This window comes from Choloepus didactylus, chromosome 5 (assembly GCF_015220235.1).
Source record: "Choloepus didactylus isolate mChoDid1 chromosome 5, mChoDid1.pri, whole genome shotgun sequence".
Lineage (NCBI taxonomy): Eukaryota > Metazoa > Chordata > Mammalia > Pilosa > Megalonychidae > Choloepus > Choloepus didactylus.
In genome coordinates this window covers 51,059,409-51,084,718 of record NC_051311.1, presented here as the reverse complement: position 1 = coordinate 51,084,718, position 25,310 = coordinate 51,059,409, and the positions used below count along the sequence as shown (strand labels likewise).

The 25,310-nt window shown below is 41.1% G+C and overlaps 1 protein-coding gene across 10 annotated transcripts in view; it reads right to left on the bottom strand.

The window, feature by feature from the left end:
• HIPK2 (homeodomain interacting protein kinase 2) overlaps positions 1–25,310 on the bottom strand; it is a 203,237-nt gene that overhangs the window by 154,743 nt on the left and 23,184 nt on the right. The window contains exon 2 of one of the 10 annotated variants that reach the window (XM_037836039.1): positions 20,723–20,803. The exons of the other annotated variants lie outside the window; for them this stretch is intronic. The gene's annotated coding sequence lies outside the window, so the exon portion shown is untranslated. The remainder of the gene's footprint in view (positions 1–20,722; positions 20,804–25,310) is intronic. 10 annotated transcript variants of the gene reach the window in all.

Below are 25,310 nucleotides of genomic sequence, written 5' to 3'. Positions count from 1 at the left end.
TGGGATTAGAAATATAGGGGTCTTTTGAAAGACACAAGGACAGTGTTCCAAATTTTGCTAACAGGATATAAGTAAATCAGTCTGCCAGTAGAACAGGGTTCGTGTGGGGAATCAACAAGCACTATGGTGTCCGTCTTCAGAAGACTCAGGCTTTGCTTGGACACAACTAGGAAACATCGGCATAGTAGTAATACACTGACAAATGCTAAACCAATAAATAACCACCAATATACACAGTCTATCAACAGCCTCCCTATCCAGAATGGCATCTTCTGAAAACTTCAACCTTCTAGAATTAATTTCTAAATATTCAAAAAAGCTGTGGGGAAGCCCTACCACTAAAGCCACTCACCATACTCCTTTAGTTCTCTCTCAGTCTTACTGAGTCTCATCTCACACACAATTATATAATTAACAACAAATTGTAGAAGGACTGTCATTGTTGAGTTTGCTCTTAATGTGTCAGACTCTTAAGTGCTTATACCCCATAACTGTAAGGTAAGCTCCATTTTCCCTGTTTCACAGATGAACAAATGGAGTTTAAGGAGATGAGGTAATTTGTCCAACATGACTGTGCGAGTAGGTAGCAAGGCTGGGATTTGAATCAAGGTCTGCCTGAATCCCACATTCGTGCTGTTAACCATGCTTCTTCACTCCTTAGGTTTTCAGATTAATAGAATCAAACAAGGAGAGAGGTACAATAGTAGCCAAAAAAAAAATGGAAGTGGATATGTGAGAAGAGACAGATCAATGGGGCACACTCAACTATATACCCCCTGGTAAAATCATGCCCACCCATAGCAACGATCCTAAGTCGTTTGTTATTTCTTTGTCCTCTGATCATGATGACAAGGAGACATATTATACATTTGTGAAATATAACCATTCAAAACAGTTCAAATAAAATCAATGTATGACTCCCGGGGATGAATCTGGACCTGGCATCGTGGGATTGAGAACATCTTCTTGACTAAAAGGGGGATGCAAAATGAAACAAAATAAAGCTTCGGTGGCTGAAAGATTTCAAATACAGTCGAGAGGTTACTCTGGTTGACATTCTTATGCACTATATAGATAACACTTTTTAGGTTTTAATGTATTGGAATAGCTAGAAGTAAATACCTGAAACTACCAAACTCTAACCCAGTAGTCTGGACTCCTGAAGACAATTATATAATAATGTAGATTATAAGGGGTGACAGTGTGATTGTGAAGACCTTGTGGATCACACCCCCTTTATCTAGTGTATGGATGAGTGGAGGAATGGGGATAAAAACTAAAGGACAAATGGGGTGGGATGGGGGGATGATTTGGGTGTTTTTTTAATATTTACTTTTTATTCTTATTCTGATTCTTTCTGGTATAAGGAAGATGTTCAAAAATAGATTGGGTGATGAATGCACAACTATATGATTGCACTATGAACAGCTGATTGTACACCATGGATAATTGTATGGTATGTGAATATATCTCAATAAAACTGAATTAAAAAAATAAAATAAAATCAGTGTTAACTCTTTAAAGAGGTAAACTTGACTTATCTGATGCATACTGGCACAGGGGACAGAGCCCTGGTCTTGAGTAACAAGATCTGGGCTAAGGGGCCTTGGGCAGGTCACAGCAGTCCAGGGGTGAGGTAATGAGGACTGGACTAAGGAACTGCCTGAGAAAATAGAAAGGAAGTAGCAGAAATATAAGACTTTGAAGAGAAGGAAGAAAAGGCAAGACACATCGATAGCTGAGATGTGAGGGCCAAGGAGAGAGGAATCAAATATTTCTGGGCCACCAGGGAGCAGGGTTCCATGGTTGGTGATACGGAAAACAGGAATGTGCGTTAAAGCGTTTATCTTGGGGTGGGGGTGTGGGAGCAGATAACAGAATCAATTCTCAACAAGCTGAATTGCAAGCACTGACAGGATAGCTAAATCGAAATACCCGGCGTTCAGCTATTCATACTGAAACTATGAGGCAAGGCATTGCTTAAATTGCTAAAGTTAAAGTGCCAGTTGCTGCTGGTCATTGACAGTCTAGTTCCCATTTGTTGGGCTGAATTTTGAATGAAGAGAAAACATTCTGAAAAGAAAATGGAAAATGGAAATCAATAGGATGGACCAGGCCTGTACAGGATTAATCAATTAGAAGGGGAAGAGGACAAGGTGACCTTGACCAGTTCATGAATAAAGTCCAAGACAGAGAGGCACAGTCAAAAATATTGCTAATCAAAGGCCACAGGACAGAATGACAGATATCAAAAAAGGAAAAAAGACTGAAATCAAAGGTTATCCTCCCAACAAGACTAAGGGAGGAATGGTGTTGCCCGCTGTAAGAGCTAGAAGGGCTAGAAGGGCTCTCTTTTGCATAGATTTCATTTTAGGCATTAGTAACAATAAAGAGGAAATGTTCTACAGGTATTAAGAAAAAAACCAGGACAGCAGAATGGATGAGAGGTCTGGGCTGGTGATGCCGACCTCCAGGCTGTCGTCAACATCCACATGAAAATGGAACCCATCTGAGTCAAGCTGTTTCCCAGGAGAAATGGTGTAGAAAGTGGAGCAGATGGCGAATAAAGTAATCCTTGAGGGCACAGCAGTTGTCAAATAGTATGAGGAGGACAGTATGAGTCACAGGGAAAAGTCAAGGATAGACTACAATAAACACAATTAAGGGATTGATCCAGTGGAATGAAAACAGAGCTACTGGGGCTGGCTAGGAAGAAGCCAACAGCCCTCTTCTCCCACGGGGTCAGGAGAGAAACAAGGCGTGCTCTCCTGGGAAGAGGACCAAATGCACCATGTTACACTCCTTGTTTTTCCAAGAAATGTGATTCTCTTCAGAACTTTCAAAATCTTTTATGTCATTTTCCTTGAATCTGCAAACTTGACCATAAGCTGTGTTTCTTCCATTGCAAATGGCATCCTTTTCCTACCACTTGCAAATCCTCCACGTATCTATCTACCTACCAGCTCACTGGTTTGTTAAAATCAGCCCCTCTCCATGTTCACCCTCACTTCTCTTTCTGGGAGTTGCTCATACTGCCGTAACAACTTCAAACCGCCCTCAAGTTCACCTTTCTGTAACTTTGCCATGTTGTCTTGGACTAAGCCACACATCGTTACGGGTGAACCAGGCCTTCGGTGCAACGAGTGAGTCCATATAGTCCGTAAATTGATTACCTATGGGCCACGTTACTGAGTGGCTATAAGCAATCTGAAAATTACAATCCAATAAATGCCAGTGAAGTAAAGAATGATACTGATAAGACACACATGTTTATACTGACAAGATGTACATGCTTTTCAGTTTCTTTCTCCGGGAAATTGGTGAGATCAGTAAAAGAAAACGAAATATATTTAAAAATGACTCAAAGAATCTTTTTAAAAGTCTCATTAAGAATTTTAATTTTAAAAAAAATATTCTAAACATAGTTTAAGCAAACCGAAAGCAATTTGCTAAAACATAATTTTTGCAGGGAAAATAGTTTAGGTCTTCCAAAGAACTCTCTTCATTTTTCCCTCCTTGGAGATAAGACATTTCATTTTGTGCTGTTCTAAATCATGCCTTAAAGGACCTATGAGTGCATTTCAATTAATCAAATATTGTATTTGGAAATAAGCAAAAGCAAAGTGATCATTTTAAATTCAGTTCTGCATTAAGTTACAGTGCTGCTGGCAAAGCAGGAATATATGTCTATGTGCATCAAGGTATAACTGTAGTCACTTTGGTATAAAAGAGAGCTGGCAGTGGCAATGTAATAAGAACACCATAATGGTAAAAAAAAAACAAAAACTGTTTCCAGTTCTGATTCTGAGTGCCTAAAACATTTCTCAAGTAGAACCTGAGCAAGCTCAAAAAGGCTAATCAGTAACGGACAGACATGGAGTAGTTACGGGTTAGGAAGTTTCCCTCTTCAGGTTCCACTCTGATGTGAAGGAAGAACCTCCAGCCAATCTTTTCTCATATGCACCCTAACACTCACCTGCCATCTACACTGATTGGCCTTTTAATTCAAAGCCTGGAGAGACTGTTAAAATTTTCAATTCTGGGTTTCCTTTCCAACTGAGGATCTTAAGAAGAGAACCTTTAAGCAAACTTGGTGGGATGAAAAAGGCAAGCATCCACAAACTATAAAAACAAAACCCAGCTATGCTTCTGATTTTAACCTTAATTGATTCAAGATTAATTCCATTTAAACATACATTTTTTTAAAACCTAGAAGGCTGCTCCCTTTGTCCCTGAAATGTTCTAAATAAGGATGGTTAAAGTCTCAGCACTGCTAATTTTCAGGTGTTTGAGCCACAAATCCTGACAAAAGCATTGCCCTTAATAGTCCAGCCACTCCCTGACACTGACACACCAATCCCCCTCCACTTTCCCATTTTAAAAACATCACTGACACCTGAAGACGAGTAAGCCTCAGACTGAATTTCTATATCCTACAGAAATGCTCCATAAAGTCTAAATCAAGACTAAAAATCTGGTAGGTTTTTTCCTCCTCTTTTATGCAAAAAAGAATTAGTTATCCCTAAATTTCTGGTACTGTATTGGTAAAGTAAAATTATGTCTTTTGCTTACCTTATCCTTATTCATTCCATGGTGAACCCACAACTGGTTTGCCTTTTGGGGCTTTCTCGGGTTCTGCTTCAGAATGTGTGACATGCTCAAAATCAGAACTGGAAACCTCGTTTATTCTTTACCATCTTGGGGTTACTACTATGCCACTGCTAACTCTCTTTAATATCAAAAATTGTGTAAATTCTGTTACTCTGCAATATATTTCGGGATGTATTTCATTGAAAAAAGCACGTTTCTACTCAAGCTCTGATGAAGTATTTATGCAGTCGCAAAGTCGCGTTGGCCAAATGGCAGACTGCCCTTCCAGCCTTACGGCACGTACTGGCGGCCTCTTGGTTGGAAAGCAATAGGCTTCACTCCCACATTTTAGTTCCTGCCAGGAACCAAACATCTCCTTGCTTTATGCAAATACATGTGTTCATCTTGATCAATGTTTGACTTCAAAACATAATTTCTAAGGGAAGCATGTGAAAGTTTCATCTGTCCTCTGTAGCTATATCAACAGTTAAGGAGTCATGGGACAGCATTTCCTCAAACCTGCCCCTGCCCTTTCTAAACCTCAACTTCTTGCTGCATTATACTAAGAAACCAGGACAAAGGACAGCCATCTGTATTTTGCTCTCAGCCTAACACCTGTTTGCCGCCTCTTGTACTCATGTTTATGTATTTCTTTGAACATTTCTCTCATAGGCTGTTATCTAACTGCAAAGAAAACTTTGTACAAGATGTTATGCAGACACAGTGATGCCTATGACGTGAAATGCATACAACCCTTTCCCCTGGGTTCTGTTTAGGATTTCATTTCATCCTCCTCTTAAAAATACCATAGTATGTTCTTCTTCCTTGATTTCAATGGCAACTGCTGTTTACAACAGTAGCTCTCCATTAAAACTCATTTGTTCCCTGGGGAATATCTTCATTACTCTCAGTTGTCTTTAACTGACATCTGACTAAACTCAATTAGAGGTTACTTTGGGAAAAGCAGAGGAAGCTCTACCTCCACTAGGTAAAGGAAAGAAGAAAGGATGGGAAGAGATAAAAGGAAGAAGCTGGAGGCGTGGGGGCGGGGGTGGGGGGCTGGGGGGGAATAGGAAGGAATGCTGGGAAGGAATAAGGCAGGGGAGGAGGAAAAGAAACATGAAATAAAAGGTGGGAGAAAAGTGAGCAAAAAGACAAGTGAAATTGTATTGGGAGCATGCTCAGAAAAATAAAGTAATGATGTAAAGTGCTTTTTAAACTAAAAGGCACAATAAGGATGCAGTGTGATATTACTTATAATATCAAGGTACAAGTTTGTGTGTGTGTATTTTGTGAATATTAAAATCAGTTTGTACAGGCATCCCTGAAAAACACTAATGTGCAACCAGTATAGCCCACTCTACACTGTGCAAATTAAAGTCTTTTCTTTGGTCTGTTGCAAGGACATTTTTATACTATGAGTCACTGTCATCAAACCAGCCCTAGTGTTGCTATTACCCAACCATATGTCCCAGTGCTGGGCCACAGTGCTGGGGGAGGTGCCCACTCTCTGGTTACACTGCTACTTGCAGTGGGGCTCTTTCCTGATAGAGTACAGCTGAGACATCAGATCGCTCTCATATGTCCTGCTTGAGAACAGATAGGGTGGCATTTAGTGAAAAGGCTCTCTCCAACTTAATAATGGTCTGTATTCTAAAGGTTCACTTTAAGATTGTTTCTGAGTCCCCAATCACAAAGTCAAATCCCAGCTGTACCACTTGCTAGATGTGTGATCTTGGCAAGTTACTTAATCTCTTTGCGCCTCAACTTGCTCATCTATAAAATGGGAACAGTAATAGTATCTCACAGGGTCCCGGTGAGGATTAAATGAGTTAATAGATATAAAGCACTGAGACTAAGGCCTGGCACATAATAAGCCTTAAATAACTGTTTAGTGAAAAATGAGAGTGAGGCCTGCTAAACCACCAAGGCCTACCTAACATATGCTGTAGCCAGCACACTATTTGCAAAGACAAGAAATCCTCGGGGTACTTAGCACAATGCCTGGCAAATAAAAGGTATTCTGTAAGCTATTTTTGAATAACCAGACAAAGGGAGCAGAAAAACAATGAAATAAGATAAGAGCTCATTTGTCATTTATATCAAATGCTATTCCTTGAGGAAAGGCAGATTTATACAGGAAGAAAGCAACTTCCAAAGATTCTGACATGGATATCAGGGAAACTTAAAGGGTTTCAGAAGATTTGGATATAGTGTCTGTAATTTACCTTAAAAACATATGCATTTTTCTCTAGTAAATGTGGCAAATGTTAATAGTTGATGAACTGAGGAAAAGGATATATGGTATTTCTCTGTACTACACTTGCAATTTTTCTCTAAGTTTGAAATTACTTCAAAATAAAAATGAAAAAAAAGTAAAAAAGAAAACCAATCATATGCATTTCTTTTTCATGTAACACTTTAATCAGAAGCACTATCATTGGTCATAATTAAGACCCATTTTCTATGTACAATATGCTTACTGTAAATTTATGTCTACTGTATAAACAACAATCTACATTTTTTGACTGAGCACTTAGTTTAAAAATGAACACACTTCTAATATATGTAATACTTTTTAAAAAAGAAATTATACATATTGTACTTTACTAATAAGGTATGTTCACTAAAAACAGAAAAAAACTGAAAATGTAAAAGAATGAGATAATTCTTTTACATTGAGGATAACAGGTAGCAGAGACCAGAGAGTCCAAGAAGGACATGCAGCATGAGTGCGAAACATACCTTTGTTGTTTTAACCCCCTGAAACGTGGGGGTTGTTTGCTGCAGCATGTAACCTGGCCCATTGTAACTTAATTTCCCTTAATGCTGTCATCTCCAATGAATCTTTATTAATGAGGTTCAATGTAATTATATATATTGCAAGCTATGTATCAGATAAGGGCTTAACATCCAGACTATATAAAGAATATAAAGAATTTTTACAACACAATAATAACAAAAAATACAAACAACCCAATTTAAAAATAGGAAAAGGACTTGAACAGACATTTTTCCAAAGAGAATATACAAATGGTTTACAGGCATATGAAAAGATGCTCAACATCATTAGCCAATAGGGAAATGTAAATCAAAATCACAGTAAGATACCACTGCACACCTACAAGGATGGCTATATTAAAAAAACAGAAAATAAGTGTTGGAAAGGTTGCAGAGAAATTGAAACTCTGGTGCATTGTTAGTGAGAATGTAAAATGGTGCAGCCACTGTGGAAAGCAATTGGCAGTTTTTCAAAAAGTTAAATATAGAATTACCATATGACTGGCAATTCCACCCCTAGGTATCTACCCAAAGTATGTGAAAACAGGGTCTCAAACAGATACTTGTGCCCCAATGTTCATAGAAGTATTATTCACAAAGCCACAAGGTAGAAACAATCCAAGGGTTTGGATAAAGACCAAGCCTATCCAAACCTTGGATAAAATCCAATCCAAGTAAATGGATAAACAAAATGTGGTACAAACACACAATGGAGTATTATTTGGCCAAAGAAGGAATGAAGTTCTGTTACATGCTCTAACATGGATGAACCCTGAAAACAATATACTGAGTGAAATAAGCAAGGCACATAAGGACAAATACTGTATGATATCACTTACATGAGATATTTAGAAATAGCAAATTTGCAGATACTGAAAGTAGATTAGAAGTTACCAGGGAATGGGAGGAGGGGGAAGGTGGAGTTTTTGCTTGATGGGTACAAAGTATTTGTAAATAAATATTAATAAAGAAAAAAATATAATTATATTTTGGTGCTCAGCACGCTTACCCATCAAAACCAGATCACTGATTTTTAAAGACAACTTAAAAAATTCTACATAGTTCAATCCCTATCTTCCACACTTGAGCATAACTTCCATGCTCTGTGAAAATGTTTCATGAAGTCAATATATAAAACAAAGGCTCTGATCCTCACAACTATTACTGATTCCCAAATGTGCATACACAAATCACTACATAATAACTTTACTGAACAAGTGGAAGGCAAGGACTATCAGCCACAAACGCTTCATTTGGTTTGGAAACTTTGAGATAAATGACTTTCTGATGACTATGAGAAGACGGCCTTTAAACTAACCAGAGACGTTTGGCACTGCTAAATACAGACTTAAGTGCTCTAATAGGAGAATCGGTATGTCTTGTGCTACTGTTTTTTCTGGGGAAAAAACTGATTTTTCAAAGCAAGCCCCACCCTTCCAGTTGCATTCCTGTGTTCCATGACGCAATGGTTATGTTCTTGGTAAAGACTATTCAGGCTCTGACATCATAATAACCATGCATATTACTCATGGTAAGCTCACAAGCTTGGCAAGGCACATTTTGTACCCTTTTTTTATCACTGAAGTCAGCAATGGGTTTAAAAATAGCATCACTTATACACTCAGGGTACCACTGATTCATTAATGGCCAAGCAAACACTATTCTGGGCCCCTTACTTACATGGGATTTTAGATTGAGATTCCCAGAATTGAAACACAAGCCTCTGTCATTTCTCTAGTAGGGATGTTATGTTGTACTAAAGTTAATTTACTAATATAGATTTGCAAAGCCTAAAAGAAGAAATCCTCAAAAATTACAGAATCCAGGATTTAAAATGCCATCTTACTTGTGACTCCAAAATGGTCAACTTAAGATGTAATAAACAAGAATATCTATAAATTGGGAACTGTAATATATTAAACATAGCAAAATACAGGCAGTATTACAATGAAAAGTGACAGCAGTCTTGGTGAAGTCTATAAATAAGAGGCTGAGATTTTTAATTGTTAAGGGGAAAGGAGAGTATTCAATTCTAGGAGTCTGATTTAGGTTCTTTAGAGAGAAATATCCCTAGGGCAGACAATGTTTTCCTATTTTACAGATACCCTTAAATGTACATAGTGCCTTCTGTTCAAGTTCTTTGCTCAAAATCTGATCTTCTGATCTACTGGGACCCCAGAAAGGACCTTCTGACTTAGGAGGAAATGCCCTGTGTATGGATAGTACGACTCTCCAGGATGCTATGTGTCTGTGTCTGTCTCTCTCTCTCTTTAAACAATCCAGGTTTATCAATCAGTCTTTTATAAGATTAATTAGTATGAAGCAGTCTTTCAGAGCCTTACAATCCTTGATGCCACAACATCAAATTTCCAAATCTGCTGAGTGCCAGATTCTAGAGAGCATCCAGAATTATTTGCTGAGCGCCTACTACGTTCAAGCAGCACACCAAGAGTGGTGGGAAAGCTACAGGCAGTGTGAGAAGAGTACTACCTGCTTTTTTAAGAAACCAGCATGACAAGATGGGGCAATATGAGAAAATATAACTGACCAAATAAGACAGTAGTAGCTATTACCAATCGAATGGTGCAGCAGTTCGGAGAAAGGAGTTGCACTCAGGCAGCCAATGCTGCCCAAGAGGAAGAGGGTTGTAAACTGAAGCACAGAGGTCAGCAAACATCAAAAACCAGGTTTCAGGTTAGGGAATAGATTAGACCCATTTTTATTTAAGATTTATAAGCCACCTACTTCCCAAAGGACCTGGGGTAGTTCACTGACACAACATGAAGTGCAGTGTAAAAATAAGGTAACAAAAAACAGGACAGAACTCATCCAAAGGGAATCCAAGGAGGAGTAAAGACATTCGACTACAGCCAAGGCTCCTGTAGAGAAAGAGTGGTGCAAGAGTTTGAAAAGGTGGGTTCGAGTCAGGGTGTGAAGGATCTTTAGTGCCAGGTTTCAATTTTATCCTGTAGGCATTGGGGAATACCAGGATGTGTCTGAGAGGGGAGGATTAGCCTGACTTCAAAATGGAAAATGGACTAGAGCAGAGAGAGACTAGAGGCTTTGACTCTAACATGGACCTAGAGGTGCACCTGGGAAGGGATGAGCACCTGAATGAGGAAAAGTGGTGTCCATGGGAAGGTACATAAAGGCCAAGTACAACAGACTCCGAAGGATCAATCTATAGAACTGGGCATTGCTTCTCGGCCTTTTGGCTAAGATCAAGTGTAGTACAGAACTGGGAAACTGACAGGGATGAAGGAGAGGGCAGGAGAGGAATCCAAGATTGAGCAGAAGCAGCACGCATGGGCGACTAGGAGGAGGAGGAGAAGGCTGGCGTGTGCTCTATACAGAAAGGGAACAAGCCAGGAAGGGTGGCGGTGGCCCCACCGATCTGAACAGGAGCTCACATGGCCCCGCTCTCCTGCAGACAGCGGAGAGCACTCACTCCTGCCAAAGAGCCCCTCCGGCCTGCCCCAATTCTCAGCGAATGTCTCTCCAAGGATAGAGCTGAGCTGAAATTAAATCAGCTCTTAGACTGGTTCTATGAGTTCTTACCTTGTGACGACTTCCTCCAGTCGAAGCTGGGACTACCAGATCACATAACATAAAAACTTAACTTGGTAGAGGAATCCCTGAGCTGGGGGTGGGAGAGTAGGGGGGACCTATAACCCTAGAGCTAAAAGCAGCAGTAGCGACCATTGTAGAAAACCGTGGGTCAATTAAAACAATTAGGCCAGTTAGGGTCCCTCCCGTTACACATAGGATATGAATGGACAATGTGAGAATTTACGTTTTCCTTCTGATGGCTGGATGTAGTTCAAGCTCGGTGGTTCCTTCAATAGCATCAAATACACTCAATTTACTCTCTCCAAACAAGCCTAGCAGACCCAGCACAGAAAGTGCTTTCTATCAGTTCTCGAAAGGTAGTGAAGGGCAGAAACGCCATTGCCTGTCTCGCCCCACACGGCTCTCAGCTGCTCGCCTTGCGATTCTGACCCTGCCAGCCAAGCCCCTTCCATTCGTTTTTAGTTAAGCATAAAATGAAGCTATCAGCTCCATTTCCACCGTCTCTGCATGAATCCATTTTCCTTTTCTTTCTTGGCACAAACTATATGGCTCATATAGGATTCCTACTGAGTCCTACTGTAACTCTTACCTTGCTAAATATTTTTCTATTCCAAGAACTGCTGAATCAAAATAAAAGGTGGGAGAAGGTATGAGGATAAATTCTAAGGGGCAAACTGAAATAGAAGAAAGGATGAAAGAATAAGCCTGTTGATTTTTTGTTTCCTAGCTTTTACTCCCACAAAATGCAGAGAATGACTGGGGGGGGGGTGGCCTCTATGAAAGTGAAGTCAGCAACCCAGAGATCTGTTTTCCATACTTAACACATGCTATCAGATTACAGTTCTCTGCTGATAAAATCCCATTAAATCACCAGGAATCCCCTGGAGGATAAGTTCCAACACCAGTTAGTTCAAAAGTAGAAGCCACTGTCAACCTGCTCACATCTGCCCCCTCCTCCCTGCTTCACTGAAACCGTGGCTGAAAATCACCAGGAGTCCTCCTCTTCCGGGTTTGGAGGAAAGCAAGCTGGCGACCACCAGGGTCGGCAGCACTCGGGAATGCAGCGCTGGCAGCCCAGGGCCCTGCCCGTCTGGCCTCGAGTTAGGGCAGGGTGCTTCTCTGTGCTCTGGGTCACACGAAGTCATTAAGAGCCACGGGATCACGACTCAGCCATAAAGCAGACAACAAATGAGCAACATGAGCCTTACTTCCAGGCTAAAATTTGGGGAAACTTATCAGAAAAAAAGAAAAGAGTGTTGTTTGGCAGGGAGGCTGATTTCTTCTCACACAGAGGAAATCCTTCCTGCTGATTTAGGAGCAGGGCCACACCTGTTCAGAGACTGACTGTCAGTACCAAAGGAGGGGCAGGAAGCTGCACCTTGGGTTATTAAACCAGTGACAAAGACATTAAAACAATTCTGAGCTATGGAAATGCAATCTGGGCTCCAGGCCCCAGACCTAATCTACACGCACTTGAGTTAGAAAAAGGATTCCCATTTGTAGGCAGAAGGGTCATATAATAAAGCAACATTTCAACTCGAGAAATTAACAAAGTCTTTATTCCATATACTCTTCCTGACATAAACCAAGTAGATTTAAGCTCCCAAAGAAGAGAGGAGACCTACATTCAAAAAGGAATGAGAACATTATTGGGTCAAGCAACAAAATTGGAATATGAACTGTGAGTTAGATAAAAGCACTCTTATCAGTGATAAAGTCTCCAAATTTGACTATCGCACTGTGTTTATGTAAGAGAACACCCTAGTCTCAGGAAACACACAAGTAAAGCTTCACTGTCCAATAGAACTCTGTGTGATGATGGAAACATTCTGTGATCCATGCTGTACAATACAGTAGCCATGAGCTATGTGTGGCTATTAAGCACTTGAAAATGACAGTAGTGTGTCTGAGTAACTGAATTTAATCTTGTTTAATTTTAATTTAAACAGCCACTTCCAGTGGTTACCATAACGGGCAGCACAAGTGTAAAGGGCATGGTCTTTATAACTTAACCTTAGTTCATTCAGGAAAAAAGTATATGCAAGTGTTATACAGCAAATGAGGAACTTATTTGTGGGTAGGAGGTTGGAACTAAGATTTAAAGACATTCTAAAATTTGGAAAAAAAAATGGCATAGACCCCACAGAACATTACACATGCCTCCCAAAGCCCAGCTCCTCCAAACCCACCACTTGGTGCTTCTTTCCAACGGCAAGATCAATCCCTACCCCGTCCCAATATGCACTTTCCCACCTCTATTCTCTTGCTCCCTAGCCTACATATGTCCCAAAGGACTTTACTGAAATGGCAAGTTCGGGGTCAACTTAAAAAAAAAAAAAATAACAGCTTTGTTGAGAAGTAATTTATGTACCATGAAAGTCATCCCTTTAAAATGGACAATACAGTGTTTTTTAGTATATTCAGAGTTATCAACCATCACCACTATCTAATTCCAAAACATTTTTATCACCCCAAAAATAAATCCCATAGCCATCAGCAATCATTCCTCTTCCCCCCACCCCCTGGCAACCATTAATCTACTTTCTGTCTCTATGGATTTGCCTGTTCTGGACATTTCGTATAAATGGAATCACACAATATTTGTCCTTTTGTGTCTGGCTTCTTCCCCTTAGCATAACGTTTTCAAGGTTCATCCGTGCTGTAGCGTGTATCAATACTTCAATCCTCTTTTTGGCCAAATGATATTCCATTTTACAGATACGCCATTTTTGTTTATCCATTCACCAGCTGATGGGACATTCAGACCGTTTCCACTTCTTGGCTATTATGCACAGTGCTGCTATGAACCTGTGTACACATTTCTGTGTGGACATATGTCTTCATTCCTTTTGGGTATGTACCTAGGAGTGGAATTGCTGGGTCATGTGGGAACTCGATGCTTAACCTTTTGAGGAACTGCCAGACTGTTTTCTAAAGTGGCCTCCTGAAGTCCCCAAATTCAAGCCATGCAGCAGTCCCTGTCAAAGCCCACGAAGGCAATTCTATAGAGATGGCTGTGTTCTGTCATTCTGTGAAATACCACAGACTAAATTCAAAGCAGGAGTCAGGGTTTGTTTGATTTGAGGTAAATAAATTAGAGAAGCTGTGACTTGCCTGGTGCCAGCGAGCATGCTTAGCCTTGTATCATCCGGAGAAATAAGCCTGGCACCTGGCATGGCAGACAAGGCCTGGCACAACGCGGGCTTGGTTTCCAGATGAAGAGGCTCTCTGTGCAAAGCGCAGCTGCAGTGGGATGCAAACTGGCACCCTCTCTAACTGTCCCCTCACTATGGCAAAGCTGTCTGTGTTATTGGTCAAAGCCTCAGATAGAGTTATTTACTATCAACCACAGATTGTGCTCCTAAAAAATGCCTGCCGAGAAATTGGCAGAGAGAAAGCCTAGAGAGGATGAGGGCCATGAGAAATCCAGAGAGCAATTAAACAGGGAAGATCAAAGAGACTGGTCCTTTGGGACCTGGATGCCTATTAGTCCTGATATATTCCAGAGTGAAGGATATGGCCATGCACACATGGACTGAAGCCCAGGAGAGAAGCCAGGCCACCAATGATGCAACCAGTGACTCAGTTTTAGGCATGTGTCCCCTCCAAGGTGGCAGTAAACAAATGCCCTTGCTTCACCTTAGGGCACTGGACTAAATTCCTAGGCAAAAGTACAAATTCCAAAACTATGCAAGCAAATCTTGAAGTGGTGGTGATGGGCTGGTGAGGTAAGAAAGATTTCTGCAGAGAAGAGAAATAGAGAAGTCTTGCAACAGCTTGCTCTGTATTCAGATCCCTTCAAAAGAGTTTAGCACTTTCCTTTCACATGTCAACCCTGGGGAAGCACTCTGCTTCATCACAGAGTCATTTTGCTGAGCTGCTCGGGTCCCTTCTACCATTCTGAAACCCGTGCCGCTAGTGCACCTTCTCTGGTAATGTTTCACTTGTCCACCTTTCTTACCTCAAGACAAGCTTTGTTGCCAGACTGGCATTATTCTGCTTTTTAAATAAACCATATTCCAAAGGCAAACTGGTACCTATTTAATAAAGAAATGTTTAGGCTACGGGATGAAGAGAGGGAAGGCAAGTAGCCTGGGATCTTGCCATACGCAGGCCTGTCCATCCTGCTCCAGTTAATCTACACAGTCTAGCCTCTCTCTCCTTCAGTTTTTCCCCAATTCCATGAATTGGGGTAGTACAACTCTGAATTTCTGAAGTTAATTACCTGTATCTCATATGGATTTATTGATTCATTCACCAGTCAATAAATATCCATTATGATCATTATTATTAATTTCTTGGTGTCTGTGATATGCTTAGCCTTTTAAAATCATAGATAACTGGGCCCAGCATCTGGTATGATGAAAAGAGTCTGAAGAAAGAAAGATATGAACACATCCTTATCTTTATCTATACCATCTCATCTAACCCTCGCAACTGCTTTCTGAGGTTGTCACTGTTACCTTCATTTTAGAGAAGAAGAAAGTCTCAGAGAGACTACCAGGCTTATTCGCCCAAGGTCATAAACTAGTAAAATGACAGAACCAGGAAACATTTTTCATTAACTATGTAAATGACGGCATTTAAAAAATTATATACCCTTATTGAAGCATGATATCGTTACTATTTGTAAAAAGAACAATGGAATAGAAGTTTAAAAACGTGGTTTCAGATATGGCTTTGTGTTGACTTTGAGCAAATCACTTAATATTTCTGAACTGAGGTCTTATGAGCTGTTAACAGCTGTTATGGAAAAAGAAAATAAAAAGAGCTCAAAATAGTTTACCAAATACTGGGCTAAATCAAATTAAGCTGGTGCCTTTACTGCAAGACTTCTTAGAGGCTCTAATATACCAAAGAACACTGAATCTCCAAGAGGGCTATACAATAAGTGGTGGGATCTAAATTTATTTATCAAAGGAAAACCATTTTTTTTCCCCACACAAAGCATCTAATGGGATTAGTGGTTTTTTGTCAGGATAGGAGTTTGGAAAATATTGGACTGGATAATATCCAAGACTCTTCTAGCTCTAGTAATGACTAATTTTCTGATTTCTCCCATCTTTCCTATTAAACAGCACATTTTCTGGGGGTAGAATATGATTTTCTATGAAATCAGAAAATAACAGCCAAATAGAGAAGCAAAAGGAGTCAGAAATGGCTCCAGTGTGGATGGTTGTTCCTATAAAGGACTCACACATCTAGAGGTACCCTACCACCTCTTAAAATAAGTAAGCATCATCCAAATGCAATAGCTTTGTCCTCCAAAGCAAATTTCCAGGGCATTAAGGAGATCGTAAACTGTCTTGACTCACTTAAGATAAAGAATCAATAACAACTGTCTACAACCCTTCAAATCCAAGTCTAAGGAAAGGCCAAATCTTTAGAGCAGATCTGTGGCTTGGTAGGTTCACAAATTGGCAGTGATGGCTCTCTCTGGGGGCGCAACAGACTGCATTGACAGCGCCGTCACTCTGCAGGTCCCTCCTTCCTGTGGTGTTTAGGAAAGGGTTCTAAAAGCAGAGATCCTGAGATCCTCCTGGAGGGGTAGAATACTCAGCTGTGGGCCTCAAGGGATGGGCTGGATATGAATTGGCAGAAAGGAGAGGCCGTACATGTCAGGTTGAGGGATGGAGAAAGAGGATGCAAAGGGGCAGCAAAGTGCAGAGCATGTCTCTGGGACACAGAGAATAAAGAAAAATTTCCAGGGCCTCTAAGCAGCTTCAAAGGTCTCCCATAAAACACCTTTCTCTTTAAAAGAGACCCATGATTTTCCATAGGACATTTTTAAATATGACTTAAAATTGCCAGATCATTCTTAGAAAAATCTGGCAATCTTACTCATCTTGGCAGTGGCACTGGAGAAAGAAGCCAACGTTCTCTGATATATCTCCTTGTGGTCCCCAGCCCCAACATCCAGATGCCCTCTGCACCAGGAGGAAGGACAACCTGGTACAGCAGTAGCAAAAACAAGCAAAACAAACAAACAAACAAACAAACAAAAAACAAAAAACAAAAACTAATGCTGTACAATTACCCCCTAAGTTCTCATATCAGCTGCAAACAACTGGGATTTAGAAATGGCTACTGCCCCCACAGATTCAGCCAGAGCCCATCTCCAGACCCCAGATGCTCTTGGTTCCAAATTTGGGCTCCAAGATCAGAATGGCTCAGGGCTCTGTGCTTGGAAGAACTCTGGACAAGACACAGAGGAGACTTTAAGACTCAGGACACTGAGGACTCAGTATTTGGACAATTAGTTTTAGAGGTTACCTAAAAGGTAACCTGTGAGACACCTGGGAGGAAGAATGAACATGGACTGCAAGCCATTTAAAAACCAGGGACAGTATCCAGAATATATAAAGAACCCTTACAACTCAAGAGTAAAAAGACAAATAACCCAATTAAAATATGGGCAAAAGACCTGAATAGACATTACTCCAAAGAAGATATACAAATGGCCAATAAGCCCATGAAAAGCTGCTCATCATCATTAGTCATTAGGGAAACACAAATCAAAACAACAGGATATCAAGAGAACTGAAAACATATGTCCACACAAAAACTTGTACATGAATGTTGGTAGCAGAAATATTCATAAAAGCAAAAAAGTGGAATGTCCATCAGCTGATGAATGGAAAGACAAAATTTGGTATGTCCACATGATAGAATATTATCTGTCAATAAAAAGGAATGGAATGAAGTTATCAATACATGCTACAAGATGGATGAACCTTGAAAACATGCTAAGTGAAAGAAGCCAGACACAAAAGGCTGCGTATCTTAGGATTCCATTTGTATGAAATTCTAGAATAGGTAAATCCATAGAGACAGAAAGTAGATTAGTGTAGTCACCAGAGACTATGGGGAGGGGAAAATGGGGACTGACTGCTAATGGGTATAGAATTTCTTTTGGGGGCAAGGAATTAGATAGAGGTGGTCAAGGCACAACTGAGACTACACTAAAATTACTGAATTATACACTTTAAACAGGTGAACTTTATGACATATGAATTATATCTCAAAGCTATTTAAAAAAAAATGGGCACAGTGGTAGATGCTTAATACATATTATCACCCAATGTACCCGAAATGCAGATTTTATAGATAAGGAAACTCAAGGATTGGCAAAGTATAGCTAATAGCCAAGAATCACACAGCTAGCATGTGATGGAGTGAATATTTAAACTCCAGTCCCTGACTATAAAACAGAGGCCATGCTCTGTTTCCCTCACCACACTGCTTCTCACCAAGATGATAATCTAACCAGCCACCGAAGAACTGTTCCTATGGAAAAAATATCACTCTCTGAACAAAGAATCACTGACCAACATAAAATGCTAGTGTTGGAAATCCCATTAAAAGGCATCTCACCAAATCCCTTCATTTTACCAATGACTAAAAAGGGCTTCAAGGCAGTGAACTGACCTGCCCAGCCAAAGCTGCAAGGCTAGTGGGAACGCTCAACCCTCTCATTTTACGGAAGACAAGCCGATGCATTGTTCATTGCAATTAGCTAAGAATCCAAAGGTAGATGGAGTTCACCTAGTTGGGGCACGCAGGTCAATAGGTATTTACCAACCTTAAAACATCCCACCCAGCTTATATCCAGAGCCCGGCTAGGATATCACTCAAACCTGTCACAGCTCACCTTACTGGGCAGTTACTCTGGAATTTCTCTTCCAAGCCCAGAAGTGCTCTGAAAAGTCCCACCAGGGTGTGACTGTTCCAAGGATCCCTAGGCGCTTCTGAACTGCTAGCAGGAACAGGGAGTTCTGGATTTAGCATTCATGCCTGAGGATAAAGGCTAGGGAGACTTAAGAGGGAGCTTTCCTCCCCTTCCCAGCCCCCCTCCTCCCCAATCTAAAGTGACTCTATGGAAACCACTTGAGAAGGGATGGGAAGGGGAGCTGAAGCTAAATGAATTGGTATGATAAATGTGGGGCCTCCAGTACTCTAAGTTGGGGGTGCTTTATGTTAGTCTTTTTTAATGCTTGCTTAATGTCTCCACAGGGATGTCGGGCCAGGTTCTCAAACTTGAAATGTCCCAAACCTACTCCTCCTTTTGTGATCCTGTCTCCTGTGAAGATCATCACTATCCTCCTGGTGGCCGGAGCTAACTACTCTGGCTAACCTTTCACATCCTTCCCTCTTCACCCCTCACTTCCAGGCTGTCGCTGAGTCCTCCTGGCTCCTGCTCCTCACCTACCTGATGTCTGGAATCCACCTCCTCCTTTGCGTGCTCACTGCCATTTTCCTAGACAGTGGATAAATGTTTACTGAATTGAGAGGTCAATCCTACCCATGACTAGTTAAGTCCTTCACAGCAAGTAGCAGCCAAGACTATTCAAACAGAGAGAAAGAGAGAAAGAGGAGATAGATGACCTCCTGTGAATAGGTCCTAGAGAGGTTATTAAATAAAAGATGGAGCCCGGAAGAGCAGAGCAGATGGGGCCGTGAGCCACCCGTGCATGTATTCAGCTGGAACAGAAAGGCACGCTGAGACACTGGGGCTACTGACTGCATCTGCAAATTATTAATTATTTCAGCATTGTCCCTCTGAACCCTCCATCTGCTGATGGCTACTACAGGAAAATAATTACATTCAAATGAAAAATCCTGGGCCCTGTAACTCGTATATATACCCACTGTCCACCGATTGTGACTTGTGCACCCGGGCCCGGAAAAGCCTTGGCTGGCCTCGCCACTCATCCAACTCAGGCCCATCCTTCAAAGACCAGGTCACATGAAGCATCCCTGATCACTCTGGGTTCTCTTTCCTCTGACCTCCTATGGAATCCACTGTGCCTCTCTAAAGGCATGAGCCATGTGCTCCCTTGCATCTCCTGCTATCTTTTGTTGCACTGTTTAAATTTTGCCTGCAACCAGTTTATAAAGCTCTTGGAAAAGAAGAGAGCTTGTGCTTAAGTGGGCTAATATATGTAAAGTATTAAGCTCAGAACAGTGCTTGGCACATTATAAGCAATATCTATATAAGCAGTAGCTATTATTAGCTATTTCTACTTATTGCTATTCCCCAGATCTCAAGCCAACCATGATGCCATGCACAAAAGAACAAGTTACTAAAAGTGCTGAAGACTGACAGGTTTCCCTCAACCTCTTTTCTCTTCCTAGCCTCTGCTCAAACTGAACCACCTGCCCTCCCACACCCTGGAATCCTAGCTGAACATCCACCAAGATTATCTTACCGTTCCATCACGTGACTCTGCTCCTTCCTCCCATCGATGTCATCCCCCCGTTTATGGAGGCTGTCTGCCCAAGTGAAGTGGGCAAGGGAAGAGGCAGGCAGCATTTTGACATAAAACAGCTCTGCATGAACACCCCTCATTTGTCTCAGGGTTTAGGAAAATTATGAGAATTGATGAACCATTTATATCTCTGTGAAATCAAAATGATAACTAAGTAGAGCTGGAAAAAGAAGCAATTTTTAAATTATACTGGGCACTGAGCCAAAGCCGTGGTGGTACAATGACAACACTCATTTGTCCAGGATTGGCCAAAGCATTCACAGTGACTCGTTCTTTTTCAATGTGAAACTGCATCTGATAATGCTCGGTTGGGGTTCCATTTTAGATTCTGAAATGTCCCACAAACACTCTCTCCAAGGCAGCATCTCTGGTCACACATTCCATGTAGGGTCATCAGTGCAGAAGGATGGTGGCAATCATAAAGAGCACTGGGGAGGCTCAGCTCTAGTGGTTTTCACCAGGCACCCACATTCAAATCTCGCACAGGAAGACTCCAAGGGAGACCCTCCTACCTTCAGAGAAGGTGGTCTGAATCTGGACATCCTCACCTTCCTAACATTGGGACCGGAGGCCCCTCAGGATACGCTGGGTGCCTGAAAATAAACATCATAACCTGAAAATAAATGTCTCAGTGCAACTGTACCCACAGGTCCAGCTCCCCCACTTCTCTGCTCATTTGGCTAATTTGCTACCTCTAAGAGTACTAAAGATAATTTGGGCTCTGAGAAGGAACTGCAAAGCCTTTTATTAAGCATCATTTTTAGTAAAGCATCCAGAAAATTCTGCTTGTACTTCAAATTTCTCCCACCACAGAGCCTGCAGCTGAGGACAAAACCACATACTAAGGGCAGTTGTAAACCAGGGTAACCTGTTGGCCCCAATGTTCCCATGAGCATCACTGAAAATCCAGGCAGCCTGAGTTTTTTCTATGGGTCTTATCCCCCTGCTGCCCTTACATTCTAGATTTGTTCTGTCCAATAGAGTAGCTGCTCGCCATAAGTGGCTATTTAAATTAATTTAAATGACATGAAATCAGAAATTTAGTTTTTCAGTCACACCAGCCACATTTTAAGTGCTTAACAGCCACACGCAGCAAGTGGCTACCATACTGGAGAATGCAGATACGGAATATTATCCTCAGTATGGAAAGTTCTATTAGACAGGGCTGTTCTAGATGGTGAAATTTAAACTTGGGGGTGCTCAACTTAAAAGAAAAAATGTCACCCTCTGGTCTTGAAGAGAAAATATTTCCAACCTTAATGAACAGACTGCTTTCCCTAAAAAGCCCAATGAGGTAAAAGGTCACCTCAGAGCAATGTCCCTTGTACAAAAAGCACTGGCATCCTCCAGACGTTGGTCTGCTTGTCTGTGCTGCTTCTCTTCTTTCTCCTCCTGAACGCTTAGCCCTACATCCAAACTCACACTCTCCAATGGAAGCTTAAACAAAGTCTATAAATGACTCTTGTTTCTTTTCTGGAGTTTGAGTCACTGTTCCTCCATGGGCCCCCAAAGCCTCAAAGAAAAAGTTCCCCTCCTGACACAGCATCTGTCTTTCATTATTCTATTAATATGAAAAGATCTGTGAGAAATTACTGGCTACCCAGCTTTGTGGAAGCAGGTGGTGACCCCAGGCAGAAGCTTATACCACATAAGGCTATTTCCGTCATATGTTGAGTCATTTCAAGACCATAATACTATATTTAACAAGGTCCAAAAACAAAAACCTGGAGTCTGACAGATGTGCAAAAGGAAAACTGCATAAGGCCACAGTCACAAAACATAGTACTGAAAGAGCCTCCAAGGTCATGCAGCCTTACTGCCTCATTTGACAGGTATGATGTCTAGGCAAGTAGGACAAACCCAAATGCAAAGTCTCCCCTGACCCAGACTCCTTAACATAATGCTACCCACTACTAGTTAAGTCCTCCATGGCAAATATCACTATCATCATACAAATCACCACTGCCCTAGCTTGTCAAGTGCAATCACAAAGAAGAGAGAGAAAGCCATCCACCAACCAGCACAGGGAACCCAGAGAGGTGCTTTGGCTCACTGCCCACACATCTAAGTTGTAAGATATGAGTTATCTACAAATTCAAGCAGCATAGGACCGAGAAAAACAACAGGTTTAGTACTAGAAAACCCAAGTTTGAATTCTAGTTTTGGCACTAGATGAAAGATCTTGGACAAGCTAATTAACCTCAAGCCTGGATTCAACCATCTGTAAAATGGAGAGAATGAGATCTACCTCACATTATTGTAAGAAGGACCTGATGGCCATCATTGTGACAACTAACATTTACTGAGTACTGACAACATATTCATGACACACCCCCCCCAACAAGTCAGGGGGGTAATGCACTATCAGTATGCCCATTTTTTGACTGAGGAAACTAGGGTTTCCAGTCTGGAGCCTGGTGTCTCTAATTGCAAAGCCACACTCTTAACCACACCATTTACTGTATCTGAAATGAGGTGAAGGAGTGGCTGGTACACAGTAAGAGCTCTATAAATGCTCATTCCTTTTAGGTCCCTCCTCCGGTACTATATGCACTGTCTAACAATCCATGCTGTGCTGGCACTGACCACTCCTAAAATATTCACAAGGAAGGAAGATCATCAACAGTCATTTAGAATAAATGACCCCTCTGTTAAGACACAATTATTGTCTCACTTGACATTTCCCTCTTACAGACACTCACCACTCTCCCCCTCCCCTACTGACCTGCCTCTGCTTACCTGCTCATTCTCATCCTGTAGTCATACTTGAAACAACAATAAGGAATGGAATAGTCTGACTTTCAACTTTCACATTCTTTTTACGTACTTAGGCCTGTATATAGACTACACTGTCCCTGGATAGATGGTGGTTTCTTGGTTATGGCCTCATGGTTTTAACAGTTAGGCTTTGTCCCTTGGAGGTGTTAAATAAAGATAGATATTAGCACTGTTTTCTACCCAATTATCCCATTTACAAAAATAGACATCTCCTCTGTGAGCATTTCAAATAGAGGCTGTAATTTCTACAAAAGATGTCAACCTTACTGGGTCAATTCCTAAAGCTTCCATCAGTGAACTAGAATAGCAGCATGGGAGCACAGGAGTATAATGTCAAACAACCTCTTCCTCTGTGTTTGTGTGTGTGTGTGTGTTTGTGTGTGTGAGAACAGTTAAAAGAAGTAAGTTATGAAGACTGTTTGATGGGCACATAGTCTGGCAATTCGACTGGATCTTTAGGGTTTTAGCCTTGCATCAAATTGCACCACTAGAAGGCTTAGTAATTAGATGTGTTACTTTGGCTTTCAGAAAATTGTCTTCACTGAGTTGCATTTTGACGTTACGCCTTGAGCTTCCAATGAGGCCTGCTGTGAGAGAGAGCTGTATGAAACCAATTTTTCATTTGCTGTGGGGATGCTGAACACCCTGTTCATGATACCACTCAGTGCTTCCTAGATAAAAATTCACATGCAAAATTTAGTTTAAAGTTAAGAACTAAAAAAAACTTTGCTTTTCTTGAGGACCTGGTACGTCTTCCTTTTATATCGGCAAGAATTACATAAGTGGCCATATTTCCCTTTTCTCTTGAATGCTACACGACTCAGAGACAATGTAAGGCTTGGCTAAACAGCAACGTAAGGGCCGTGTTGTCTGCATATCTGTGATTTCTTTTCCCCCTGGCTTTGAACTTCTACATTTATTTGTATTTTCCCAGTCCTCTTCTTAAATTCTTTCTTGAACGTATTGTTTACTATAATGTATATGTGTTTACACTGTAAAACAAATCAAAATTTGTGGAACAAGGTGAAGTATAAATAATTAATCAAGTAGAACTCAATTAGAATAATTACCATCCATAGTAAACATAGCCAAACTTAGAGAATGCTATAGTTTGAAAACATTACACATTCAGAGAAAAATGTAAAGAAATAAACAGCTGAAGAAAACAGTATGAGTTGTCGGCCTAACAGCCATTCCCTCTTCTTCCTTCTGGCAAGGTCTTGATTTGGTTCAGATTGTCATCCCCCACCCCACATCCAACCACCTGTTGCTTGCCTGCCTTGTGACTTGGGAGCCTATCCTGATTAGTCTAAGCTAATTACTCCTCGTGTCTGGTTAGTAGTAATTAATCTGATGCTCAGTTATAGCCTGTAAAAAGGAGAGGAGAGCAACTCAGGACTCTGGGAAGATTTCGTTGTTTGATAAATGGTTTAGATGGACAGATGGATGGAGAGATGAACAAACGTGGATTTTGGATGGGCCAAGCATACATACTTTTACCATCATAAACTGCACACTTTGAAATGACAAAGGGCTGGAAGACGTGGGTCCCATAGTAACCAGAACACTCTTCTCAACACTCCTCAAAAATGTAGATCTCCAGATTCTCCCTTGAACCATAGCAAGGCTTAAAGGTTAGTCTCTGATAAACACTGGGAAATTCTGTTTAAAGTTTTCCCCTCACTACACACAGAGAGCCGTTGCTCATCCACCAAAGAGTACAATGAAAAGAAGAAAGGAAAGGAAGAAGGGAGGGAGGGAAGGAGGAAGGAAGGAAAACAGAAAAGTTTACCAAGCAGTTTCAAAAGCAGACTTTGCGTGCTCTCTGGAGTAGTTAAATGTCTTTGATATTTACTTGCAACTGCATGCAGGTCACCAACAGCCTTGCCTTTCCTCTTAGAGACACCCAGACACATGCGCACACACATACCTGGAAAGTATTTTAAATGTTCTCCAACACCTTCATGCTTCTCCCAATCCCCCCACACCTTCTCTTCTTTTGGTTGAACAGTGACTAAAGTCCAAGCTGCTGGTGTGTGTCCTTATCCTAAGTCTCCCTGCCTCCTCTGCCCTCTATATGTCCATCACAACTACATTAACAGCCCTAAGCTTTCACTCTTCTTGCTATCTACTGGACACCTATATAGGTGCCCCCAGAGACATCTAAAACTTAATGTATCACAGTTTTTCTCAGTGTTCCAAACTACCTTGTGCACAGCAGAAAAAAATAATGTTCTATATTCTAGTAACAACCCCCTACTGCCAGACTCTGCATGCCTTCCTTTGGTTGTGCAAAGTTTATCACATGCCCTCTCTTTACTC